Source organism: Protopterus annectens, chromosome 1.part1 (genome assembly GCF_019279795.1).
Source record: "Protopterus annectens isolate FY-2018-M chromosome 1.part1, PAN1.0, whole genome shotgun sequence".
Lineage (NCBI taxonomy): Eukaryota > Metazoa > Chordata > Ceratodontiformes > Protopteridae > Protopterus > Protopterus annectens.
The window spans coordinates 1,605,374,862-1,605,391,042 of NC_056726.1; the positions used below are offsets into that span (position 1 = coordinate 1,605,374,862).

Genomic DNA, 16,181 nt, shown 5'->3' on the forward strand with positions numbered 1-16,181 from the left:
TCCTGTTCCCCATCCACTTGTCTAGGTTGTGTTTAAACTGGGTAATATAAACAAATGTAAGCACTTGACTAGTTGCACTTGCAAGACATTTTAAGCCTACCCAATTTCCCATCAAAGGTGAGAATCAAACCTTGGACCTTGTCTGTGAAGTAAATATCTTAACCATTATACCAACCTCCAATTTTTTTTTAAGAGTGGAAAAAATTAATATTTGAATGCCTGGAGTCCTGTAACTGTTCAAAAGTTTCTTTCCTAGAAAATCATGAGCTCTTTAAAAAAATAAATAAATAATTGTGGGTAAAGGTAGGTCTGTGTGCATGTCTGTGTGTTTGAGGTAAATTCTTTAACCATTATACCAACCTCCAATTTTTTTAAGAGTGGAAAAAATGAATATTTGAATGCCTGGAATCCTGTAACTGTTCAAAAGTTTCTTTGCTAGAAAATCATGAGCTCTTTAAAAAAATATATATAACTTGTGGGTAAAGGTAGGTGTGTGTCTGTGTGCGCCTGCGTGTGTGCCTGTGTGCGCCTGTGTGTCTGTGTGTGCGTGCGTGTCTTTGTGTGCGTGCGTGTCTTTGTGTGTGTGCGTGTGTGTGTGTGTGTGTGTGTGTGTGTGTGTACTGCTCTGTTTCTTCAAAGGGATTCCTGCTGGGATTTAAACACTTGGGGTTGTTTGTTTCTTTTGGCTTTTTTTTTTTTTTTGCTAATGATTGGCAGTAGATTTTTACGAAACACCGAGGTGCCAGCTCGACACCCAACCTTCAACTAAGGCACTCCCATTTACGCAAGCATGTCTTTCGAACGCTACCCAACTGCGGGGAGGACATGCAAACTCCACACAGAAGGCACTCCCAAGCCCAGCCGAGAATCGAACGGGAGAACCTCTTGCTGTGAGGTAACAACACTACCGCCGTACCACCGCGACATTTTTATTTAAACACTTGGGGTACTTCCTTTTAATTCTTGAAAAACAGGATATATGGCTATGCAAATATAATACTTATTCAAAATCACATCCCATAAGGAGGATCAAGAAGTTAACTTGATCCCAAAAAGTAAAACAAATACAAGCTTTTTATACTGTAAAATACATTAGATGTAACATGATGCAGTCATGGTATAACAACATTTTAACAAATCATGATCTTACATCTACTCATGCTGTTCACGTGAAAAGTACATGTATGTGAGGTTGTCATTGTTCTGTTACTAAATGTCGCTTCTCCCTTTCTAGTATAGTTGATGAACAGGCGGGGTCCTTCGTTTATATGCTTTATTACAAAGAAACACATCAGGGTGGATAGCAGCATAACAAAATATAAACAAACTGATTAACTGACAGACTGTACAGACATACATGTGTACATCTCAACAGCTTACTACAAAAATGGCAGTCAGGCTGACATGTGCTCCGTATTTAAACAGCCTGTGCAAGCCCAAGGGAAAGCTTCTTAAAGGCATATATACATATTGATCTACATCCTCCCCCTTAAATAGATTACCCTCAATGAAATGATATTAGAATAAGACCTGCAATAATATAGATATTAAAAGCAAACACAATGTTCATGTCCAAGTTGCCGTGTATCTGTAACATGGTCTGGAAATGCGACCTGATCTAGTGATATAGTAATCAGAACTGAGTTTAGCAACAGGGGCAGTCTTCGTTGAACAACTTGTATCAGGAATTTCGGGATTCATATCAGGAACAAGGATATTTATTGGAACATCCTCTGGAACTGGAATGCTGGACAACTCACTGTGAGATGGTCTTTCTCACAGGCAAAATGTTGTGGCACAGGCTCGGACACCAGCATCAAATGTTTCCAGTTCTGCCTAAACTCTGCTCCTTGTGATTCCACAATGTATGATCTCTGCTGTGGGCAAATACTCTTCATGACTCCAATCCGATCCTAACCTTTTCATGTTTGCATTTTCACGGTCTGTCCTTCACATAATGGATTGAGCGTTTTACTGGACTTGTCATAATAAAACTTCTGGGCTAAGTGCTTCTTTAACAGATGGGCTTTCGCTGATCTGTTCTTCTTAGCACTTGGAACCAATAAACTACTGCTGACTGGTAATGTACTTCAGGTTTGTCTCACCTGAAGTCTCTGGGCAGGTGAACCAAGATGTTTATCCCGTGGAACATTTCTGAGATTCAAGAGATTAAGGAAAACATCACTATTATCTTATTTCTACTTCTCTAGTAACTTTTTTGCACTTTGAACTGCACGTTCTGCCAAACCATTTGACTACAGATACTCAGGACTTCTCGTAACATAAATAAAGTCCCACTGTTCAGCAATTTGTTGAATTGTTGGCTAGTAAACTGTGTACCATTGTCAGAAATAACTGTGTGGACTACCATGGACTACAAAATGACACTTCTACTTAGTAATGGCAGTATTGGACTCTAGATTAAAAAGTAGGTCAATCTCGAACCAATTGGAATAGGAGTGTAGTAACACCAAGTAATGTTGACCATTCCATTTGAAAATGTCAGGGGCTACCGTCGACCAGGATAGTTCAGGAGTCTGGTTTAACAGAAGTGGTTCCTTCTGTTTATGTGGCTTTTTACTATTACATAGAGAGCAAGATGAAATTACTGTCTCTATTTCCTTTGACATAGAAGGCCAAAACACTAGTCCTCTTGCCCTTCTTTTAGTAGAGTCAGTTCCTGGGTGGCCACTATGCAAAATAGTAATATACTTTTGTTGCGAGGACTTTGGAACAATTCCTTTTGGACCATTCATGATGAGATTTTGTCTGACAATGGCATCATCCCTAAGGAAAATAAGGTTGCACTTCTTGATTCTAAAGAACTGGATCTGTGGCTGTATGACTTCTAAGCTCATCAAGGCATTTGGAAGGAAAAATTACTCACTTCCATGACTTCAAAATCAAGTTTCTCATTCTCATGCTGTTCAGTGGTATTTCTGGGTGATATGGATAGTGTATCAGCAAGATAAAGTTTGCCTTTCGTGTAGGCAAGATTGAAATTATACTTTTGCAGTCTAAACATCATACTTTGTAATTTGGCTGGAGCTATATGCATAGGCTTTTTCAAAATAGTGACTAGAGGTTGATGATCAGTTTCAGTCTGGATAGTAGATCGACCATAAATATAATCCTGGAACTTTGAACATGCAAACACAATTGCCAAACGTACTTTGTCTGAGCATGCTGCATTTCAGTTTGGGTTAAAGTTTTAGATGCATAGGCAAAAGGTTGACCCTCTTGAAGAATGACTGCACCAAGACCAAATTTCAAAGCATCACAGGAAAGGGTAACTGGTTTGTGAACATCATAGTATCTGAGAGTAGGTGGACTGGCAATTCTCTGTTTTAGGACATCAAATGTTCTTTGGTGCTGTTCCAACCACAACCAGGATACATCTTTACGCGTTAAACCTCTGAGAGGTGCCACTAGTTGGCTAAAGTCTGGAATGAACTTGTCTAGATAATTAACCATGCCAAGAAAATGTTGTAGGGCTTGAACATTGTTTGGAGCTGGCGTCTCAAGAATAGCTGTTTGCTTACAAGGGACTTGGTCGTAAGCCTAAACTGGTAAATAAATGACCAATACAAGTAACTTCTCATAACCTGAACTTGCACTTCTGAGGATTGAATTTAAGCTTCACTTGAAGTGCTCTTTCCAGACTTTTCCTGAGGTTTCTGTCATGCTCTGCGTCACCATTGCCTCCAAGTAGAATATCATCTAGTATAATAGCACAGAGATACCCAGGACAAATTTGCTCCATTGCACGTTGAAAGACTTCACTGGCAGAATTTATCCCCAAATACCATTCTTAAAAATCTGTACCTGCCAAATGGAGTACTGAAAATAGTTAGCAATGAGGATTTCTTATCAAGCAGAATTTGCCAAAATTAACTCTCTGCATCTAAGACAGAAAAAAACAGTGGCATTTGGCATCAGAGCTGCAACTTCTTCGACTGTGCACATGGGATGATGAGGTCTTTTTAGTGCTTTGTTCAAATCTCACGGATCAGTATGTATTCTGATATCATCTGAGCTTTTCTTATGAGCTACCACCATGGAAGATAACCCATTCAGTAGGTTCTTCAACTGGACAAATCACACCTTGCTGCACCATTTTGTCTAGCTTGGCTTTGACTATGTTCTGCATAGCTGCTGGAACTTTCTGGGCTGGCCTGACAACTGGCCTGACCTGTGGGTCTAACTTCATGGAGTACACAATTGGAAGCTTTCTTGAAAGATCAGTATATGTAGAGAAAATATACTGGGCAAAATTAGAACAGTGGTCTTTTAACCTAACATGATGGACTTACTTTTTAAATGAAAGCAGTTCCATTTTCAAACGGTCTCTGAGCTCTAATAATGATTGTATGTCCCTTTTGACCACATAAAATAATAAGTTGTAGCATCTCTCAGCAGAGTAACATGAAAGCACCACTGAGCTTTTAGTTTGAATCTCTTCACCACCATAAGCAACAAGCTTCACACACTTTTTAACAAATCAAGCTTCTCACCAACACATACTCTAGGAAATGTTTCTGCAGACGTAACATTGCACTTTGAATCTGCGTCATCTTTGAGCTCTATTGGTTTTCCCTTTATCCGAACAGTACAGAATACTTCATTCTTTGCCCATAAGTCTACTGCATTGACTGTTTCATAAATCACAGACACCCCATCAACATAAAAAGTAGGATCACAGCTTAATAATTGATCAGCTTGTTTCTTTGACTGTCCCCTTTTAATAAAGGAATATGTCCCTTTTGATTTACAAAACCTTTTGAAATGATTCCACGTGTTGCATTTGTGACATTTCTGACCAAAAGCTAAACATTTTTCTCTTGTAGGCTCAGGATTTCCACCACAATTATGCCAGCTTACTATGAAAGTGGTTGGGGGCCCATTCTTTGAGTTTGCTGGCTGACTCTTCTGCTTCACTGAGACTGTGCGTACTCTGGAATTTGCTAGAAAGCAGCAGGGTTTACCAGTGAGTGCTGCAGGCGTTACAGTTGCTGCCATGTGCTTGGGCCTGTTTCTTTTAACCACGTGCTGCATAATATCAACATTTAGCTTCAGAAGTTATTGGATACATGCATCTCTCATTTGTAAGCATATTTATGTGCTTTTCTGTGAGCTAATATATCTGACAAATCTCAGTGGTGTTATTCAAAGTTAAATCACTGTCACAAAGCAAAATCTTTCTCACAGAAGTCTTTGTTTTATCAACTCATCTCTTAAATCACCCAATCTGCACATTTTACCTTTGTTTCTCAAGTCTCATATATGCTGCAAAAGTTTTACCAGGCTTTTAATCCGTTGTATAAAATAAGTGCCTTTCTTTTATAATATTTATTTGGGGGTTATACATTTCTCTAAATTTACATTTTAAGCACTTGGGATCGTTCCTTGACTCGGTCAGTACAACTATGACTGTTTGCCCCCTCTCCTTAAAATACAGCAGGTGCATACACAAATGAACGCTTTCTTTCTATGGCTTCTGATTTTGCTAAATTAAGCAGAGTAAATGCCTTTGTATGGTCATCTTTATCAGAAAATGCAGCCTGTATGAAAATAGCATACTCTTGCTCAAACACTGTCTAGTGCTCTGCAGTATTATTGTCAAACACAAGTGAACCAGGTTTCCAAAATCCGTCTGCCAGGGTATGCCCAAACGCACTGAAAAATTGGCCCTTGCAATTATACATGAACAAGCTGCTGTGCGTGCCTGTAATAATATTCAAATGCACAATGAAGTCTCTGAAATACTGTACTTTGTAAAATGTGCTCTGAAATGGCTGTATTTTGTGAGATAACTGTAACTGTAATACTGCACAAACATACGAGCACTTGATACACTTCAGACAACTCAAATAGCTTTGATCAATATGAAAAAGTAGTGCTTAACGAAAAAATGAAATTTCCCTTATTTTATTCATTTTATGCAGTTCGGACTTTATTTCAAACATTTTCCATAGTTATTTTGAATATTTCTATTAATATGTCGCAGTTTCAGATATTTATGTTACTTAGAAATTCGTTTAGAGTTCTGAACGCTTTGTTTCATATTTTGCAAATATGAAATCATTTGAGCAAGTTTTAAAACACAAGGTGCATGGTTTGATTCTCACATGGAGTAATTGGATAGGCTTAAAATGGCCCACAAGGGCAGTTAGCCTAGTACTAATCTATGAACCTATGAACAATACATATTGATTTACACTAAATAAGCAGAGATTCATCTGGGTCACATCTTTGGATCTGTTTGCTGTCTTACAAAGAAATTTTGTAGTTCAGAAAACTTCATTGGGATAAGTTATGGCATAAGCCCCTCTGATATCTTTGATACTTCACATAACAATGTACTCCCTTAGTTTGATTTAGTAATGCAGCTGTAGAATTTGCATTTAGACAGACAGCAAAGTAGGTGGCATATATTTCTGTTTCATAAAATAACAGGAAAGTAATTTCATGTCAAGGCTGGAGTTGAGAACACTTCAGTACATATCTGTGCATTCAGAATTGCATAATATAAAATGGAATTAATGTTTACTTTAATGTGTTCTCTATTTCCACTACATTACCCCCTTTGACACCCCTTAGGTGTCACCTTTGATCATAATGCAGTATTTTGTAGGTTATCAACAACAGTGTTACAATTGTCATACTTTAGGGTGTCTTTGGAGAAATGTATTACCATTATGTTTGCTTTTGTTGTAAACCAGTTCAGTAATACATTTGTAATTAGATAATATACTAAAACTTTAAGGCAAATTGCAATTGCTGTAACAGTTAAACTTCGAAAACTAGTTTCTATATTTTTAAGTGCATTTATAGGTTCATAGGCATTTACTAGGCTAACGACCACAAGGGCCTTTTTAAGCCTAGCTGTGCATCCCAAATCTCTGACAAGTTCTGATACCCTTGATAAGTGTAAGCATGGGCCTGGAAGATGAACCATTTACAGGTTACTTGTGTCCATTAGAGACATAGGCGCCAAACCAGGGATGAATTTCCACTTTCCCATCCAGTTGTCCAGGTTGTACTTTACAGCCGCGGTGGAGCAGCGGTAGCATTGTCGCCTCACAGCAAGAGGTTCTCCCGTTCGATTCTCGGCTGGAGCGCCTTGTGTGTGGAGTGTGCATGTCCTCCCCATGGTCGAGTGGCATTCAAAAGACATGCATGAATGGGTGTGCCTTCATTGAAGGTTGGGCGTCAAGCTGGCACCTCGGCACTGTAAAAATCTACTGCCAATCATTAGCGGTCCGGAGTTCCGCTGTGGCGACCCATAACCAGGAAAAGCCGAAAGAAGAACAGCTAATTGTTTAAAAAGTGTATAAAAGGTTTAATTTTTGGGTGCGTTTTATCTCCTAGAAGGCTGGAAAGCCGAGGCGCTAGAGTAATGGGTGTGTTTTATCTGTACTTTTGAGCTTGTGCTTATTAAATTATTTTTCTCTGACCATACGTTGTGGATTATTACATTCACAGTGAGTTTTACACACCGTTAGTGCTGCCTTTGAGGCTGCAGACATGCTAAAGAATGCTTTGTGGTTGTCCTTGGCTTGGGAGGCCAAACTTACCTCATTTTTTTTTTAATTACCAGTCAAATTAATGTCTACTCTTTTTAGTTTTGGTTAGATTTTTAACAAGCTGTTTCATGCAGTCAGCTATTTTTTGTTATGGAAATCAGAGATACAAGAGCAACAGTGTTTATATAAGAGTCTGCAAACCTCACCCATTTTGCAAGTTTATATCAAGGGCCAGTCTGTTTTGCAACACCTCAGCCTCATTTTAGTAATTTTTTCTGTTAGCCATATGAATATGTTGAGCAGTTTAATTGGTCAGTTTAATTTAGCCATAGTTTTATAGATTCTATAATGACGCAGAAAGAAACTCTGTACTTGTTTAGATGGATGCCATTTGGTTGAGACCAAAGATGTTGGATGCATCTGAATCAGTTAATAGGAAGTTTGTGACAGGTATGTTCTCCATAAATGTAATAATGATTATTCAGCATACTCGTACTTTTGTCTCGAGCTATTGATTTTAGTTTTTGTTGAGTCACATTCAGTTTGCTGCATCCTACATGAACTGTCCCATTTTGCATAGTAAGTATTTTTTTAGTGTGGATACTGCTAGTTAAAAAAATATATATATGTTTATGTGTGTATGTATATATATATATATATATATATATATATATATATATATATATATATATATATACGTACTGTTTTTGAAAAAGATGAAAACATCAGGCCAGTTTTTAACAACCTTTATTTAAAATCCATTCAAAGTGCTGGAACTGGAATCCTAGGAATGCCGTTTCTGTATAGGCACAAACCCAGCAATTGCAAAGTTAAGATTTATGGCATATTGATGCAGTACTTGTAGAAAAAACGTTTTTCTTTGTCTTAGCTGGAGGAGGTGTCAGGACCATTAGGAGTGAGTTGTAATGATGTTAATCATGTTACACTGCTGCAGTCATTACACTTGGTTTATCCTGCCGTCAGGCGGTCCCGCAGTCGGCCTGAGTTCCAAAGTCTTGGTCTGGCATCGGTTGCTGTCGCTTCTTCCCTGACGTCAGTGCGCCAGGGGTATATAAGATGCAGCCGATGCCATTTTCTTCAGCCTTTCTTGCCGCGCGGTGCCCGAAGCAAAAGCAGTTCGCAAGTGCCGGTCGGCCGACTCCTGAGATATTTATTCTGAATCCAGAACCGAAGTCTTCTACAAAGCTAAGTACCCCGTTGGGGAAACTTTTTCTTGCCTCAGACCAATGTCGGTAAAAGTTAATAATTGTATTTCTTGTGGGAAGCAAATACCTCATAAGGATTTCCATCCTTATTGTATCCCATGCCTAGGCCCAGACCACGACATCACAGGCTGTCGGTTTTGTGCTAGGTTTAACAAGCGCACTATTAAACGTTGGTTTGATTTTGCCCGACATTATTTTGGCAGAAAATTCAATTACACCATGCCGTCGGAACATCCGACGACCGGGTTACAGAAAAAACACAAAGACAGGCATCTGAGGCCCAAAACTGACGACGAAGCCTCTTCTAGACCAGTCGCCGGTTCTCCGGTTTTCAGTGAGGTGCCTTCGCAGCCCCTGATGACCGTTTCTTTGGAAACACAGGCCGCCTGACTCCCACGTGGAGATGGCTGGGCCTTCGGATACACCAGACTTGCGGCCTACCGAGACTAACCCTTCAGAGGGCTCCAGAGTAGCTGAACAACCCACAGCTTCAGAGGGTGTTTTCAGGCCTACTCAGTTAACCGTTAAATCTTCTGCTAAATATAAAACAAAGAAACAACTTCAGCATTCCCCAGGACAGGCCTCCATGCCTAAGAAACAGATGCTCAAAATGGCTGAAGACTTAATTACTCTGATCAGGGGGTCCCACCCTCATCCTGATAAAAGGCATAGACAAGATGTAGACTATGACTCATCTGACCAGGTGTCCATCTCCTCAGATTCATCCTCAGACCTAGGTTTACCCCCTTATGAGGATTCTGATGCTGAGGAATCAATTCCTTCAGCCTCTCCACCAGAGGACTACTCCTTTGGGGAAACCTCACATACCATGCGGGAGCATTTCCATTGGGAGGGCCTGGATTATTCAGAATCCAAGAAAAGGCTCAGAGATTTTCTTTTATTACCTCAACGCAGACCCCTTGCTATTCCGCCAGTGTTAGATATTGTGGATGATGTGTATTCTGAATCCAGCTTAAATCCTGATTCTTTACCCCCTGCTCCAGTTAAGCCAGACAGATACTACAGAGTCCCTGACTCTCACCAATTCCTTTTTAAAAGCCCTGTTGCTGACACTGAAACTATTTCCCAGGGTCCCAGAGGGGTAAAGGCCTCTTCAGCAAAAAAATCCAGTCCCCTCTGACGGAGATTCCAGAGCATTAGACAGATGGGGGAAGAAAGTATATACATCTGCAGCTTTAGCAATGAGGGCCTTAAATTGCCAGTTTCACATGCTTAAATATCAGCAAATAATGCTTCAGAATTCAGATCTTCCTAATTATAAGGAAATGCAGGATTTATTGCATGCAGCTGAACAAGTGTGAAAACATACTTTGCAATGTGGTTTTGATTCATTAGAGGCCTCCTGTAGAGCAGCAGTTACAGGGTCTGTCATTAGAAGACATGCTTGGTTAAAAGAGCAGACTTTACCAGATCATGTTAAAGCAAAGTTATTGGATGCACCTTTGCAGCAGGATGTTTTATTTGGAGTTAAGGCAGAAGAGGTATTAAAGAAAATGGAGGATAAAGCAAAATCTATGCAAACTGTGAAGGATTTCTTACAGGTTCAGCCTCCTCGATTTAGCAGAAATTGGCCAACAAAGAATTGGTCCTTTCCAGTTTCAGACAGACCTCAAAGGGGCAGATACAGACGTCCAAGGGGTAGAGATCAACCACAAGATACTTACAGGCCTCGACAATGGGGTACTTCCACCCAGAAAGAAGGGGAAGACAAGCCTCAACCATATAAAAAAACAGCCCCAATGACTTCCCACTACAGCTGCCACACATCTCTCTCTTGGCAGCCCCCTTGGGGGGGGAACTGGCACGTTTCAGTCACAATTGGCATATAATCACCAAAGACAAATGGGTTCTCAATATTGTGTCTCATGGTTACAGGTTCCACTTTCACACTCTGCCAAGGTTAAAAGGAATGCCAAATCTGCCACCAAATCAATGGGCAGAGGCTCAAAGACAAATTACAGCACTCATGGACATGAGAACTATTTAGAAGATACCAACACAGGAGCAAGGACAAGGATTTTACTCTACTCTTTCTGGTTCTCAGAAAGGACAAAGCCTGGAGGCCCATTCTGGATCTTTCTTCTCTAAATACTTACCTGGATGTTCCAAAATTCAAAATGTTGACACTACAGCAGCTTCTTCCCATGCTGGGCAAGAAAGCTTGACTCGTAACTTTGGACCTCAAGGAGGCATACCTGTATGTCCCCATCAGACAAGATTGCAGAAGATACCTCAGATTCTTAGCAGGTTCAATGCATTACCAAATGTTCATCGTGCATACAGCTGCAGTCATAACAGATGGGTTCTCCTGCTGTTAGGCGGGTCCTCGGTCGGCCGAATTCCAAAGTCTAGGTCCGGCGTTGGTTGTCGTTGCTTCTTCCCTGACGTCAGTGCGCCAGGGGTATAAAAGAACCAGCCGACGCCATTTTCTTCAGTCTTTCTTGCCACGCGGTGCCCGAAGCAGAAGCAGTTCGCAAGTGCCGGTCTGCCAGCTCCTGAAATTATGAAAATTTTGCAACCGAAGTCTTCTTTAAGCTAAGTACCCCGTTGGGGAAACTTTTCTTGCCTCAGACCGATGTCAAAGTTAATAATTGTATTTCTTGTGGGAAGCAAATACCGCATAAGGATTTTCATTCCCTCTGCATTCCTTGCTTAGGCCCAGACCACGACGTCTCGGTCTGTCGTTTTTGTGCTACATTCAACAAACGCACCATTAAACGTCGGGCGGAGTTCGCCCAGCACTATTTTGGCAAAAAATGTAACTATATTATGTCGTCGGATACTCCGACTCCATACGCAAAGATAAGGACCGACACACAAGGTCCGCGGCCTCTACTGACACCACGCCAAAGCCGACTAAAGGTGGTCCGGTTCTCAGCGAGGCGCCTACGCAGCCCCTGCCTACCGACAACACTTCATTGGCGGTGTCTTCTGTGCCCGAGGTCGCAGGCTCGTCGGCCCACACTCCGACTACAGATACCGAAGCCACTCTTGGTGGTGAATCTCAAAATGTAGACAGGTCTGCCTCCTCTCAAGGTGTCTTCAGACCTTCCTCTTCTTTTTCTATCAAGGCTTTCACTAAGTCTAAAGCAGCCATGCATTCTAAGAGACAAGCTCCACAGGGCCCTTCTCCATGCCCCATGCCTAAAAAAAACAGATGCTTAAAATGGCTGAGGATTTGATTACTCTTATCAGGGGTTCTCACCCCCCCCCCCCCGGACAAAAGGCCCAGACTGGAGGAAGAATCCCCCTCCTCTGACCAGGCCTCCATTCTTTCAGAGCACTCTGATGAACAGGAACATTCTTACTCCCTTTTTGAAGATTCTGATGCTGAGGAGTCCATCCCCTCTGTCTCCCCCCCAGAGGATTACTCATTTGGGGAAACCTTGCATACCTTAAGGGAACACTTCCACTGGGAAGGCCAAGAGTACTCAGATTCCAAGAAAAGGCTTAGGGATTTTCTCTTGCTACCTCAGCCAGGCCTTTGGCTATACCTCCTGTCTTAGACATACTAGATGATGTGTACTCGGAGGCCTGCCTTAATCCTGATTCTTTACCTCCAGCCCCAGTCAAGCCTGATGGGTACTACCGGGTTCCTGACTCACACCAATTTTTATACAAAAGCCATGCGGCTGACCCAAAAACTATCTCACAGGGCCCCAAGGGAATTAAGGCCTCCACTGCTAAAAACCCATTACCTTCTGAGAGAGATTCCAGATCCTTAGAAAGGTGGGGAGAAAAGGTATACACCTTGGCCACCTTAACCATGAGGGCATTAAACTGCTAGTTCCATATGCTAAAGTACCAACAGTTTCTGTTATCACAGTTGAGAAGCAAAATGTCACAACCTGAACAACCAGACTTGAAAGAGTTGCAGGATTTGATGCATAGTGCAGAGCAAGTGGGTAAACCTACCTCAAGGTTTGTGGCAACGCACGATGCATCGGAGACCATCCAGGTGCAAGTAACCATAGGCAAGACTGCTCTGCAATTTGTAGCATGTTACAGGCCACCCTCTCAAACTCAGGAACCTCACATGGCCTTCCTGAAAACACTGGAGGGGATAAATGTATCTCCAAACACCATCATACTAGGTGACTTCAACTACCCTAATATAGACTGGGAACACTACTCAAGCCCAAACTCTCTAGCCCAAAGGCTCCTGGAGTTCATAAACTCAAATGCCATGGAACAACTAGTCACCATCCCCACAAGAGGAGAAAACATACTTGATCTCATCATCACAAACATGGGATCACAATGTTCAACACCGGAAGTATACCCCTCACTGGTGAGATCAGATCATAAACTAATCTCGCTGGAGGTCCTCATCCCGCCCACCTGAAATAAAAAAGACCACAGTGAAAACTTCTCAAAGCCGACTTCACACTTCTAAAAACTAGTGTGGTCTCCTTTAAGGCCCCTGAGCCAGTGGTAAACATTACTCAAACCGCTGAATCACTTACAAATGCCTTCTACCAGCACCTACAGGACTGCATGGATCAGGCAATCCCAAACAAAACTAAGACTCTTTGTACCAAAGGCAAGCGTCCAGTCTGGTGGACTCCAGCCATAAACAAGCTCTACAACAAAAGGTGGAAGCTACTACAAGATAGAGCAAAATCCTTGAAAGGTAAGACACCTTTGATCATTATAAGTAAAAAACTAAGAGCTCTCATAAAATCATCCAAGGCTAATTTTGAGAGAAAAATCGCCAAGGACACAAAAGACAATCATAAGGCCTTCTTTAGCTATGTTAGAAACCTAGGAGGAAACTCCCAGATATGCTCAGAATTAGTCCAAAATGATGTGAAGATTACTGAACCTACACACATTGCCAACATACTGGCTGACAGGTTCAGTGCAAACTTCTCCCTCCCCCTCCAAAAGGAGAGATATCTATACCAGAGGATTGTAGCCCCCCAAACATCTCCAACGCCCAGGTGAGAACTGCTCTCTCCAAGGCAAAAAACACAGCATCCATGGGACCGGATGGTGTCCCTGGCTGTGTGCTCCACGAACTCAATGAGGAATTAAACCCGCAGTTAGGACAGCTGTTTAATCTTAGCATCACCTCAGGATACGTACCCAAGGAGTGGCGCACAGCGACTGTGATCCCACTTCACAAGGGCAGTGCCTCCACCGACCCTGGAAATTACCGTCCCATTAGCTTGACAAGCCTTATCTGCAAAGCCATGGAGAGGATCATAATGGAACTCATAAATAAAGACATAGGGAACTTGCAGGCTTTGGATCCAACCCAGTTTGGCTTTGTCAAAGGCAGATCATGCCTTTTAAACTTGGTTGACTTTTTCGAAACAGTCACCAAGGCCATTGATGAGGGAAAGGCAGTCCATACAGCCTACCTCGACCTGGCAAAGGCCTTCGACACAATACCCCACTCAGGTATCATCAAAAAACTCATCAGCTTGAATGTAAACCCATACATCACAAGATGGGTTGCAAACTGGCTAAGTGACAGAACCCACAGGGTCAGAGTTGCTGGAGCCATGTCAGACTCAAAGCCTGTCACAAGTGGTGTCCCACAGGGCTCAGTCCTGGGTCCACTCTTGTTCGGCATCTACTTTTCTGAAGTACAAGCAAACACAGGAGGGTTATGGCTGACAAAGTTTGCAGATGACTGCAAACTCGGCGCCATAGTCAAAAACACTTCTGACACAGATATCCTTCAGAAGGGCCTCACAGAAACGGATAACTGGTGCCAGAGCCATGGCCTAAAGTTAAACGCCAAGAAATGCATAGTCATACCCTTCGGGAAAAACAAGGTTACCCCTAGCTACCATATAGGTGGCAATCCACTGAGCACAGAAGAAGTCATCAGGGACCTGGGGACCCAGGTTGACTCTAGCCTTTCGTTTGACACTCATGTTGCTAAAGTAGTCAGGAAAACCTTCTACATTGCCCACCTGATCATGAAGGGATTCACATCTGGATCAAGGGAGGTCATCGTCCCCCTGTACTCATCACTCATTAGACCTATGATTGAGTACAATGCCCCATTCGGAATGTATCTGACCCGACACCTGCAGCTTTAAAGGCCCCAAAAGTTCCTCACCAAGAGGATAAAGGGTCTCAAAAATATGTCTTATGCTGCCCGACTGAAAGAACTCCAGCTCTATTCAGTCTCATACCGCTTGCTCAGAGGTGACCTGTGCCTGACATATAAGGCCATGTCAAACCCAGATTTGATGAATATGCTTCACCTCAAAAAATCTAGATCCCTCAGAACCACAAGTGCGGGAGACTTAAACCTTGACACGGTTATTAATAGGATGTGCTGGAGGGACAGATTCATCACCCAGAGACTCCCTATGCTGTGGAACAAAATCCCGGTACATGTGAGGCAGAGCACCTCGCTGGCCTTGTTCAAAAGGAATCTTGACCAATGGATGGGAGATCGCAGATATACCCCAGGGATTACTTCAGTGTCACTGCTTGACAGAGGCACAGCAAAATAATAGGCATAGTTTTATTCAAACTAAAGGGGTGGAGAAAGCCACATATCTATGGGCTAGGCTTATAAATGCTCTTGGGCAGATAACCTAGTATGAACCTATGAACCTATACCTTGCAATGTGGTTTTGATGCTCTAGAGGCCTCATGTAGAGCTGCTGTTACAGGATCAGTCATACGTAGACATCCCTGGCTCAAGGAGCAAACCTTACCAGATCATGTCAAAGCTAAATTACTTGATGCCCCTCTTCAAAAGGATGTATTATTTGGTGTTAAAGCTGAGGAGGTATTAAAGAAAATGGAGGAAAAGGCTAAATCAATGCAAACAGTGAAAGATTTTCTACAGGTACAACCTCCACGTTTCAGTAGAAATTGGCCTTCCAAAAATTGGTCCTTTCCAGTCACGGACAGACCCCAAAGAGGTAGATACAGGTGCCTGAGGGGCAGAGGGCAATCTCAAGGATCGTTTAGGGGCAGACAGTGGCAAGCTCCTACACAAAGAGGTGGTGAGGATAGTTCACAGCCATTCAGAAAGCAAGCCCAATGACTTTCCCCTTTGCATGCCAAGCAAGGCTCAAATGGCAGCACCCTTAGGCAGAAAACTGGCATTATTTTCAAAAAATTGGCATATTGTCACAAAAGACAAGTGGATCCTGGACATTATAAACAGAGGCTACAGATTCCATTTTCACACCCTTCCAAAAATGAGAGGCATGCCAAACCTGCTACATAATCAAAGGGCAGAGGCACAAAGACAAATTTCAGATCTCATGGACATGAAAGCTATTCAAGAGGTACCTAGTCACGAACAAGGTCAAGGTTTTTATTCCAGGCTATTCCTGGTACCAAGGAAGGGAAAAGATTGGAGACCTATTTTGGACCTATCCATCCTAAACACATTTTTACTCGTACCAAAATTCAAGATGCTCACATT

General features: G+C 42.1%; 1 protein-coding gene across 2 annotated transcripts in view; it reads left to right on the forward strand.

The window, feature by feature from the left end:
• Positions 1-16,181, forward strand: part of MTF1 (metal regulatory transcription factor 1) — a gene marked incomplete at its 5' end in the record, with an annotated part of 172,966 nt that overhangs the window by 39,967 nt on the left and 116,818 nt on the right.